At 38.8% G+C, this 12,616-nt stretch overlaps 1 pseudogene; it reads left to right on the top strand.

Moving 5' to 3' along the window:
* The first annotated feature begins 3,198 nt into the window (after positions 1 to 3,198).
* LOC107133677 lies at positions 3,199 to 10,111 on the top strand (annotated as a pseudogene).
* The last annotated feature ends 2,505 nt before the right edge of the window (positions 10,112 to 12,616 follow it).

Genomic DNA, 12,616 nt, shown 5'->3' with positions numbered 1-12,616 from the left:
TACTGTGGTCTGTTTGATTCTTAATGTTGAAAAGAGTTTATTTAATGTAAGTAGATACTTCATTGTTTCAGGCATAAATATTTACAATTGTTATATCTTATTGATAGATGATTCTCTTAAGCAATATAAAATGCTCTCATCTCTTATGATTAATTATGTCTTTAAATCCCCTTTATCTGATGTAAAAATGGCAACCCTTCCTTGTTCATGAGATCCATGTGAGTGGTATGTTTTTTTTTTTCCCCATTCTTTCATTTTCCGACTGTGGATTCTTTGCCTGTGATGTGAGTCTTTTGCAGACAACATGTTGTCGGGTCTTGTTTTTTATTTCAATATGCCAACCTATGTCTTTTAATTGAAGAGTTAAGATGATTTACATTCAATGTTATTATGGAAAGATGATTTTTATTTCCTGCCATTTTGATATATTTCTATTGTTTAAGTTGAATTCAATTATCCTTTGATTATTCTTCTAGTGTTGTTCCTCTCTTTGCTTGTTTTCACTTTTATTTTTCATTTCTTCTTCATGAAATATTATATCAAGTATGCTTTATAGTCCCAGCTTTCTATGTTATAAATTCTTTTTGCTTTATTTATTATGGAAAGTTTTTTTTTTATTTTCATCCTCAATTATGAAGTTAATTTTTCTGTGGATAGTATTCTTGGTTAGTATCTATTTTCATTTCAAGTTTGGTATATGCTATTCCAAGTTCTCCTTGCTTTTAGGGTCTGGGTTGAGGAATCAGTTGAAATCTGGATTGACTTACTTCTAAATGTGACCAGTCATTTTTCTCTGTGAGCCTTTTAAATTCTATTGTTATTCAGTATGTTATGCATTTTCATAATAATGTGACTTGGAGTGGCTCTGTTTTGATTTTGTGTATTTTGAGTACTATATACCTTTTGTGTTTTAATTTCCATTTCATTCTTAATTTTTGGAAATTTTTCTATTACTTCATTGAAAAAAATTGTGTGTTCCTTTAGTTTGTATATCAGAGCCTTCATCTATCCCAATAAACCTTAAAATTGGCCTTTTAAGGATATCCCAGATTTCTTGAATAATCTATTTGTGGTTTTGTAACACTTTTCCTTATGGTCAACTGTAATTTCAAGATTATATACTTCATCTTTGAGGTATGAAAAACTGTCCTCAAAGATGTCTAGTCTGCTGGTGATGCTTTTTATTGAAATTTTAATTTGATTTATTGATTCCTTCATTTAAGGATTTTCATTTTAATTCATTTTAATTCTCCTTATTGAAGTAATCTTTCACCTCCTGTATTTCCTCTCTGATTTCACTCTTTACATCATCTTTTAGTTCATAGAATGTTTATGAATTTTATAAATCTCTTCTCTGACATTTCCTCCACTGTAGTATCAATGAAGTCAATTGTTGGAGCATTATGGGCTGTTTGGGATGGTTTGTTCCCTTGATTTTTTACATTGTTTTTATATCTACCCATCTATCAGTATAGTTCTGACTTCTTCTTTTAAGTGAATAACTACTATGGAGCTTCTATTTGTTAAGAGCCCTGGGTTGGATGGATGTCTAGATAACAATACTTTAATTCAATGTGTGACTTCTGTTGGTCCCAATACCAGCTCCACTTTAAGAGATACCATCGAGCCCTCTTAATTATAACCACTTCTGACCCTAATCTTGTACAATACAACCTTGTAAGAACAAAAACTTATTGCAATTATTCACTGTAGTTCCTCAAATTTAGGTATAAACCTATAATAAAGTTATGTAACAGGTAAAAAAATAATCTAGTAGTTAAATTTAGTACACTTACTATAAAAGTTATATAGTAAGTAAAATTTCATTAATTATATAAGAATTAATTTAGTAGTTAAATTTAGTAAACTTACTATAACCTTAAGTAAGTTCTAAAAGATGAGAGGAAAAAAGTGCAGGCAAATGGGGGAAGGAAAAAACAGAAAAAAAAGTAAGTGAAGGGGGTAATAAAAACTACAAAAGGGTACTTACACAAAGGTAGAAAGGAGAAATAAGTGAATGGGTATTATTTAAGGTAGTAGCAAGAGGATGAGTATGGGGTAAGAGAAGCAAGAATAAACTAGAGCTAGAAAAACAATGCTAGGAAGATTGGTTCCAATTAATCCTTTATACCATTATATGAAATATATTCAAATGGGTTGGAGATACAATGTTGACTATTGCATTAACAATTATCATTCAAGTTAAGAAGTTATTTATATAATCTAAGTTGACACTACAGTTGTTCATATTCTAGGAGGGTGTAGTGTTGTGAGTGGGCTGATTCTAATGCTGCAGAAGTTCAGGATGCAGACTCTGATGTGCCCCTGTGTTTGCTATTGGTCACCAGTCTATTTGTTCCCCTCTACTAGATTCTTTTCATGGTATTGAAGATCCCGATAGCCTTCTGTGTGTGCAGAACACTGGTTGTGGATTTTCAACAGGTGTTCTGTGGTACAGAGGTGTTCCCCCTGCTGCCTCTGCTCTCTGAGATGCTGTGATGAAGGGTCTCTGGTGGTTCACCTGCAATCCAGTTTACATTTCCCCAGGTTATGAATGGTAGGGATTGATTTTCTGTGCTTAAAAAGTCTGGTGTAAGTTCCTGCAAGTATCCAAATAATGCCCTGTCGCTTGCCAGTTATGATCAGGGATCAGGCCATGCACCTATTGTGGATATATCCAACCCTTCCTACTGTGTAGCCTCTGCCAATTTCCCACTGGGTCTGTTAGTCACTGGATATTCAGGCAGCTTACCTCTAATATGGTACTGCAATCCCAGGGACTATCCCTGGGCTTCCCATGATGCTTCCTCTAAGTACTAGAGGTTAGGGCCTGGTAAATCAACTTTCTTTAGTTTTGGGGCCAAAGGGGCTTCATTGTAGCCTTTGAGTTCAATAAGCCTGTGCAGAGCTTTCGCCCTTGCCTGGGTCCCAGGAGGCTGAGCAGGGTGAGGTACACTTCCTCAGCCCAGGTCCCCACCAGCTCACTCCATTCCTTTGTTCAGGGGGAATTGGACAGTAAGGAGGGACTTTCAGAGACTTAAGGCTAGTAGAGGTCCCTCTAGAAGTAATTTCTGTCCAGATTCTTAAAAGAGCCTACTGCAGTGGGGGCTTCCCTCTGGTTTACATTGCAGCTGTGTAGGTAGGGAAAGATGTTGTGCTGATTTAAGAGGACAACTGGTGGGCTGCAGGCTCCAAAAGATGGCTGCACCACACCCTCAGCTTCATCTTTATGATTTGGTTGTAAGTGATTTGTGCTATTTTAAAGTACTTTCTGAATTTTAAATTTTATTAATCTTTTCAACAGTTTTTCAACAATTGTTTTAAGTGAGTGAGTTTAAAAGAATGTCCATTCACCACTCTCTCTTTCTTTCTCTGATGTGCCCAACACACACACATAATCCACAGGTTCAGGTTAGAATACTCTTGAGTTTTGTTTTCTCCTCTGGTAACCAACTTTTCAGACTCTCCAGGTCTCAGACTATGTAGTTGAGTCTTAGAGCATTTATTTTATCACCCACCTCTAAAGTCTGCTTTTATTCTCTGCCTCCTTTCTTTGTTGTGAGGAAATCATTGGGACTTCCTGCTCAATTCACTTCTGCCATCTTCCCCCACCTAACATTTTATGAGGCCTAAGCATCTGTGAATTTTTATATCCCTGGGTTGGGGGGTGGCCCTGAAACCAATCATTCATGGACCATATGAGGGTTGTACTTCAATCTATAAATCACAATGTGTCTTTTTTTTTGGAATAGGAGATTGTAAACTGAAGACTTCAGATAAGCACTGTCAAAATCGATATCTAGTAGTTACGTGTGGCTATTTATATTTAAAATGAATAAAATTTAAAAAGTGAACTGTTTAGCACTCTAGCAACATTTCAGGTGCTCAATAACCACATGCTAACTGTGGTTATCATCCTGGACTGCAGATTGATTACAATTTAATTATTTTAGAATGTTTTCTTGTACAACAATGCTGAAATGAAATGACTAAAAGTCTATGTATCCCCAAAATTCATATGTTGAAAGATAATCCCCAATGAGATGGTATTTGTAAGTGGGATTTACTGTATGTGATTGGATTATGAGAGCAGAGCTCTTACAAAAGTTCTATGATAGTTCTAATCCCATTCATTATAAAATCTCCCTAGCCCCTTGTTCACCATTCAGTGATACAGTGGAAAAAAACAGCTATTTATGAGGAAGAGGGTACTCACCACACAGATTGTCCAAAACCTTGATTCTGAACTTCCTGACCTTGAGAAATGTGACAAATAAGTTTCTATTGTTTATAAGCTACCCAGTGTATAGTACATTTGTTATATATAGCAACCTCATGGACTAAGTTAACTGCTCTTGATGCTATCTGGGCCACAGGTTAAGTAAATAAGATCCATTTAAAATGAAAGGGCCAATATTATTTCTTGAACAGATTGCATAAGATTTCTGTCTGGAGTATGAATACATAGAACTGAAATGGGTCATGAGTGAATCTCTTATCTAATGCCTTTAAAAACAAAGTGTCCCCAGTTCCAAAAAGAAAAACACATGTTCCTTCAGTTCTAGTCTCAGACTGAAGACACTTTGTTCACATCAATTTTTTAGGGGATGAATTATCCTCTAGAAGAGTCCAGGGATAGAGCACGAAGTTTGAGAAGCAGGAATCCATCTAAAGAAGAGAAATTCTGGGAAATGAAGTGGCAAAGAGGATGGGGGCAGTGGAGTACTCTCTGTGGTTTACTCAGAGCAACAGTTCTCAAAGTGTTGTATATGGAACCCTTATAATTTCTGAGATCCTTTCACAGGATCCACAAGGTCAAAACTATTTTTATAACTTTACTAAAACATTATTTTCAATGAAATAAAATTCAGCAAGAATGGAGCTACAGTACTAAATGTTAAGAGTAGTTATTGTAATATTTTTTACCACCTCTTAATTACAGAAGAAGAAGAAGTCACTTTCATTTAAACATGTCCAGATTGAAGGATTAAAAAATATTAACTACAGTAAATCTCTAGTCTAGGGTTCACATTTTTTAAAATATCTTATATGATTAAATGGGAAATATGCATAAAGCCTACTACATCCCAAATTGGGATGTTTATGTCAATGAAATCATTTTATAAACAGTATCAGTTTGTTTTATAGAATATCACTTTTACTTGAAAGAATGAATGACAGAAAAACTATGATTATTTAGACTTGTATATCTGACTGACATTAAAATCTATAGACACATCTATACATTTTAATTCAACAGAATTTCAAAAGTTCAGTGACAATGCTTCAGGATCTGCATTGCAAATAACCTTTAAGAAGTTGACATGTCATTTTAGGTATTCATTCAAAGATGAATACCCACAATTATCCAAAAACATTATTAAAAGTGGTTCCTCTTACATACTGGTATGAGGTTAGCTTTTTTCATATATCTCAATCAAAATCATAGGTTAAATGCAGAAATAGATACAAAAGTACATAGGTCTTCTAACAAAACAGACATGAAAAGGACTTATAAAAATGTAAAGTGTAAAGAAGGTCCAGCTTCCACTTTATTACTTTATTTTTAAAAAATAGTTATTTCTCTAAAACTATTTTTCTGTTAACACGCAATAAGTTATTAATTTGATAGATAGATTATTTTTAAAAGGTTTAATTTCTAATGTGATAAATATTGATAACTATAATACACATAAACAAAATTACCTTGGGGAGCCTACTTAATTCCTAAAAATTAAGAATTAAGAGATCCTGAAACCAAAATGTTTAAGAACTGCTGACTTAGCACCTGAGGCAGGACTCTGAAAGACTAAGTGCCTAAAAAGTCTTCATGGCAAGAGTAGAGAGCTTAAACTAGGCAAAATCCCCAGGTCCCTGGCATGGCTCTCAGGGTCCCGGGACCTAAGAGGGTGTGTAAAGTAGCCTAGAGTTGGGAAATACCTTGGGGATTTCCTCAGTTTTCACTTTTGCTTCTGCCTGGAACTCGTGATAGGGCCCCAGTACCCCTATTGCGGGTAGGATTCATAGAGAAGCCAGTCAGCGAGGCCTTCGGTTCCTGGTTATGAAATCCAAAGGGAGGGAGCGGGACTGATTGTCCCCAAACTGGAAGGATCAGAGCCATGGAGCCCTTCTCCTACTGCTGTTGGGAGCCCTGGCACTGACAGATACCTGGGCTGGTGAGTGGGAGATCAGGGAAAAAAAAAAAAAAAAAGACCTCTGTTGGGGAGAGGCAAGGAGACCACCTTGAGCCGACGCAGAACTCTGGGAAGCTGGGTCTTCTTAACCACAAACCCACACCCCTCCCTGGGTCCCCATCTCCTGAGTAGTGAGTGGCCCCTTCCCTCACTCCCTTCTGCCTCGCCGCGCTTCCCATCTCACAAGCCCTGGAGCCCTGCTACTTCATTCCAGGCTTTCTTAGCCTGGGACCCAAGGTCCCGCGCTAGGTCTCAATCGCTCCCCTCCCCCAGGTTCCCATTCTCTAAAGTTTCTCATCACTGCCTTGTGGCGACCCCTCCGGGGAGACTCACATCATGGAAATAGGCTAAGTAGACCACACGCCTTTCTTGCGATTTGAGTTCCACGCCTCAATTGGGAGGATGGAGCCACAGACGTCTTGGATGGAGCTGGAGGGGAGGGAGTATTGGCACCGGGGGACACAATATGCTAGAGGGCTACAGCAGATTTACCTAGATGGCCTGAAGATTCTGCTCAGCTACTACAACCAGAGCAAGGAAGGTGAGTGACCTCTGGCCAAGGTTCCAAGTAACAACCCCTCCTCTTCTCCCACTTCCCTGCCAAATCCTCCAGAATCTCCTCATGGTCTGAGACTCATGGCAATAGTGTGAGACCCGCTCATCTTCTTTAACCTATGAAAAATGTGGGGCTCTGGTTTCATTTACTGTTTCGGGTATGGAAAAGATCTCACTAGTCACCTCCAGTCGTCTGAAGCGTGGGCGGGAGTAAGTGGGGGGAACCTAATGGCGGACTGGATCAGTGTCTCACACCTTACAGAGGGTGCACGGGTTCCACGTGGGACCAGACTGGCGCCTCCTCCATAGGTACTGGCAGTACGCCTATGACAGCATCAATTACATTGCTCTGAATGAGGACCTACACTCCTGGGCCGTGGCAAACATGGCAGCTCAGATCACCCAGCACAAGTAGGAGGCCGAGGGAGTGACAGAGACAAACAGGGCCTTCCTGGAATGGGGGTGCGTGGAGACACTCCGCAAGCACCTGGGGAACGGGAAGGAGACGCTGCAGCGCGCAGGTATCAGTGGCAGCGGGGCATTGGAGATCTCCTGTACATTCCCCCATGCGCCTCTTGCAAGTAAAGAATACTGTCCTCCCTCTGATCCAAAAGGGTATGAGTTCAACTTGGTTTCCAAAAGCTGTACCAGAGAGNCCTTTGTGGTAATGGTTGCTGGCCTGGTTCTCCTTGGAGTTGTTGCTGTTGTTATGATGTGGAGGAAGAAGAACTCAGGTAGGGTAAGGGTGAGGTCTCAGTTTTCTTTCCCAGTGGGGATACAAGCCCCAGGTAGTTTTTCTTGACTTTTTAACTAAGAAGGGTTTGACCCACAAAAGACATGATACTGAAAGCCATAATCTCAAATGTTTAAATCTCCAAAAGATTAAAACTCCAAAACTATAAGTCTGGGAAAAAAAACTTTAATTTTAATTCACTGAAAGACATTTATTAGCATTTTCAAAAGGGATTTATTTTAGAGACATGACAGAACATGTCAGAATCTACTTTACACCATTAAATATGCAATAACATATTTTTGAATGAATAAATGTGCAGCTATACTAACAACAGTTGCACAAGTATAACAATTATGAGCAGATGAACCTTATTCCTAAATAGGTGAACAAGCAAAATGTGTGAATACCTATCACTATAGTTAGTAACTGTGTATCCCAGCATTATACCTGCAGTAATCTGAAATACTGTATTATACAACCTAAATCTTTTGACAAGGTAAATGAGAATGTACAAGAAATCACCATCAAATATTCAGTTATCAAAAAGAAAGTCAAAACCTTGAGAAGTTTTTGTCTTTCACAAATGTAGATATACAAAAAGGACATTTCTTCATTCATCAAGAAAATTTCAGTGTTTTTACATACATGTTACAATGCTTACACACAGCCAACATTCTGATAATGTACTTTCACAGTCACATTTGCAAAAATCATAAAATAAATTGAGACTCTCTGAAAGCGTTATACAGTTTATACCTCCATTATTAGATGTTGTAAAGTTAAAATAAAAAACAGGAAAAAAATTTAAATAATGATGATAGTTTTAAATAGTGGGGGAAAACTAAGAAGAACTTGAAATATGAAAAAAATTACAGGGATAGAATACAATAATTAATGGACATAGTTCATAAAAACTGATACAATTTCATGATCATTATCTATATTCTGAAGTCTCATATCATAATGAGTAGTGGCTTTTTTTTTTCTTTTAAGCTGTGGCTTTTCTTGGAGAATATGTTCACATTCATTTTTTTAATGTGGCAATACTGTTTTTGAATTCTTCCAAGATTTGATATACACTGATATAATAATTCCCTATTAATTTTTGCAGTCTGCTGTGCCACACTTATGTGTTGTTTGGGGTGTGTGGAAACCCATCTGTATGCACTCAAAAACACCACAAACTGAGCAGAAGCAATACTGGTGATTGTACACCATTAAATAAACATCTTCATCTGTACATAATTATCAGTAACATCACTGGCTCCTTCACACAAAAACATCTTTAATTCATTAAAAGCTTCATCAGCTGAAGAGATGCCAATGTAGACAAATGACACACTCTTATACATGTTTTTGTTGTAGCTTTTATTGCTTGGCCAATTCCCCAGAATTTTGCTTTCTACCCCTCTAATATAAATAGCCTTTTTCCCACAAAGGAATTTACAGTGGGAAATCGGCTTTCAGCATTTTAACATTTGGGGTTTTAATTGTTCAGGGTTATGATTTTTAAGATTTTAGACTTTAGAGACTTAAATGTTTCAGAATTCAACACATGAGTTTCTAGCATTCAGGATTGTGACTTTCAGAATATGATCAGCACAGACTGGGAAGTACCATCCACACACAGGTGCTTACCCAGCTTGGAGCCTGTTTACTGATATTTACATTACTGTAAAGCAATGTGAAAATGAAGGACAAATTTATCACCTGGTTATTGTAGTGATGCAGACTTGTTTCCCAAAAGCCAGAAGTCAGAAGAGAAAGCCCTGCTGAGGTTAGACTTTCAGGAGGACAACTGGTTCAGTTCCTGCATACCTCCTGTCCTTGTGCCTTCTGATCCTTCCCTGGGTCTGCAATTACAGTTCTGGAAACTTCCCTAGGTCTAGGATTTGCACATTCCTGTACCCTTTTGGCCTTGTCTCCTCCTAGGTCTCTCACAGGATTTCATTTTCTTTGTAAAGGTAGAAAAAGAGAGAGCTATGCTCAGCCTGCCTGTAAGTTTAAAGGGGTTGATCCTAAGACCCTTGGGATAGTGTATTTGGGAGTCCATGGGGGAGTTAACCCACTCCATAATCTCTCCTTTAGCCATATCTCCTGTGGGATCTGATAAGTCACTCACAACTTGAAGAGGTGAGTCACTGGAAAGCATGAAGAGGGAAAGAAGGTGGGGCAAAGAGGACATGACTGGGTTACAGGGACTCTCTAAATTTGAACCTTTCAGAATGTTGCCACTTATAGGTACTGATCTGATTTGTTCATGATTACTTTATTCTACAGCACAAAACAGCTGTCATGGGTAGAATTGAACCATACAAGATTTGTTCACATCTCTCCATCCTGATGATGGTTTCAAGAGCTCCTGATTTCTCATTGTGAAGTTCACATCTGACTATATCTATGTGTCTGTGTTGCTATCAGCATAATGTAAGGAAATAAGAGTAGTCCATCCCTGATCATCAAGACCCCTGCCGCACACTTATCTGTGTTCTCTTCCCCTGTAGACTTTCCTGTTCCAGCAGACACGGGGCTGGGATGCCTCTGTGTGGACAAGTGCATGGAGTATTGCATGCATGGCGTATGTTAAGGGCATCTGGTGGCAAACCACTCCCCTTGTGCTAGGCGCGTAAGTGACAATCCACTTACCCTATAGGCACATCCCTGGGCGTGAAGCTGCATGTTGCAGTCCCTGTGCTTGCTCCATGGTCCACTCTTCAATTGCTCACTGCAAGGACAGGTGGCCAGAAATTGTATCGGTGGCTGCCTATAATCTACTTAGCTACTGCCTGAGTATATATACAAGGTAACTGCTGCAATAAAATCAGACCTGCTTCCTGCTTGTCTCTGGAGGTCTTGATTAGCGACTCCATAGCCACACTCTCCTCTATCCTGTTCCGTGGACCTCCTCACTGGACTAGAGAGAGCCCATGCATGCTTCTACCCCTGTCTTAACTTTATGTTGCACTGTGCTGCCACTTCTTACTTCCCTGTTGAAAATGAGAATCTGAATATGGATTTGTTCTGTAAATTCTAGCTATGAGGTGTGGTTGATGGGTTCATTAAAGGAGAGGAACATTCTCCTTTGAAAGAGAAAATAAAATCAGAAAACTTTGAGAATACATGTTATTTGTTGTACTGAATCCATTACATGTAGGAACCAGAGAAGGCTGTGAAAAACCAAGTGTGGACAAGGCTATGTTCATTAAGTATTCAGTCTGTCATTGGCTTAGATATGGTTGCTCCCTGGCTGGGTTATCTTCACCTCCTTTGCCCTTGTCCCTCATTAGAACATTGTTCCACCAGGACCTGTGATTATAAGGATACAGAGTTGTGTCCTCTGTCTGGTACCAGAGGCAGTGAGGGATTTATTTGGCTGGCTCAAGCTTGGCTCAAGCCTAAGCCCTGACATTAAGTCTCCATCTTTTATGTGTTTTTGTTTTATATAGGGGACTATGCCTGTTCTTGTTATTTGTAGAAGTTTTGATCTCATTCTCCTATGAGTGTGCCTATCTCTGTAGCAACAGGAAGCACTTTGACATTGGAGGGGCCCAGGACAGTTCTTGCACACAGTCTCTGCTGACAAGTGGTGAATTTTCAGACTCCTCCAACTTGTGACTTCCTTCAGGGGTATTTTCTGGATTGTATTTTTCTTCTTTTTCTCAATATTTTAAGGGAACCAGATTCTAAAATTAGCAGAGAGAATGGATTTTATAATATCTCATCTTAATATATTTTTAATATCTCAAATTCCTATTAGTTTTCTGATCACCTGTCCTTTTTCCCTGTCTTTAGCTCTAACTAGCCTAGCCCTTGTTCCAATTCAACCTGTGGATTTATAAAGCAGAGTCTAATTTAGATTTTTATTTGGTTGGAATATAAGATGTATAAGTCAAGAATTGTCCTATTTTGAAGAGAAAAATGGTGTCCTATGCTGTAGAGTGCGGGAAGGGCGGTATGAAATAGCAGGAAGAAGGGAGTGAAGGAGGAGGGAGGGCAGCACTTGTAAGAATAGCCTAGTTGGTCCTGACCTCAGTGTGAAAATGAAGGACATTCACTACAGCTGCCTCAGGGCAGTGTTTGCTCCTCTGAGACTTCATAAATAAAGATAGTGAATAAGGAAGTGTTCTACAGGAGTCATTCATTCAACTGGCATTTGTTGAGCATAGGCTATATGATATGCTATAATTTCATCTATAATGCAGCAGGAACTAAAAAAGAGTTTAAAACTTCCAATGTTTTAGAGCATGGGTTCTGGTGGGAAGAGGCAGATTAAATAAATACAATTAAATAAATGCTCTGATTAAATAAATAAGAATACTGTTCAGGTTAGGAGATTGTAATTGTTATAGGGAAGGTGATCCTGAGTGTGGGTGTATGGAGCCTGGGAAGATGGCTGTTTTACAGGACTGGCAGAGTGATCGTCACTGGCAAGGTGGCCTTTGAGGATATTTGAAAGACATGAAGGAATTTGTCAAAGACTCTAAAGGAAGCTTTTCCTAAGCCAGAGGAGATTGGGGGGATTCCTTACATGCTGATACCCCTAGGGTAGGATCCTGTCTGTGTGTTCTGGGGAGAACAAAGAATCTAGTGTGTCCTGAACATAATCATTGAAAAATTAGATGTATGGCCAGATCCTGGAGGTATGGCCAGCTTCTAGGTCTGGAGGATACTGAAAAGTTCTGTTACCACCCCAAGAAGGGAGTCACAGACATTCCTGTGCACAGTGATCCCCTGAGTGTCACCTTGACACATGGTCTAAGGTACAGCAGGAGATTGCTATGTATGGCAAGGTGTTACTGATGCTGATGGTCTGCAAATCATACTTGCAGGAGCAAGATATAGAAAAGGATTCCCCAGTTATGTTTCTCCCCTGTAAGACTTATTAAATAAGTGAATCCTAGAATCTAGAACCAATATTCTGATGCAGTGGGTCTGTAGAGAGACCTGAGAATTGTTTAATAAGCTTTACTCCAGCAATCCTGATACTCAGATGGGAATTTCTGAATTCAGTGATCAGAATGGCTAGAGTGGAGATTCCACATTTAAATATTATTGTTTTCCTGGGAAAGAAGAAGGAATAAATGTTTTGTCAATTATGAGACATGTTGTTGAGAGAAAAATGCCATTTTCA

Source organism: Marmota marmota, unplaced genomic scaffold (assembly GCF_001458135.2).
Source record: "Marmota marmota marmota unplaced genomic scaffold, marMar, whole genome shotgun sequence".
Classification (NCBI taxonomy): Eukaryota; Metazoa; Chordata; class Mammalia; order Rodentia; family Sciuridae; genus Marmota; species Marmota marmota.
This window is presented reverse-complemented; position numbering and strand designations above follow the sequence as displayed.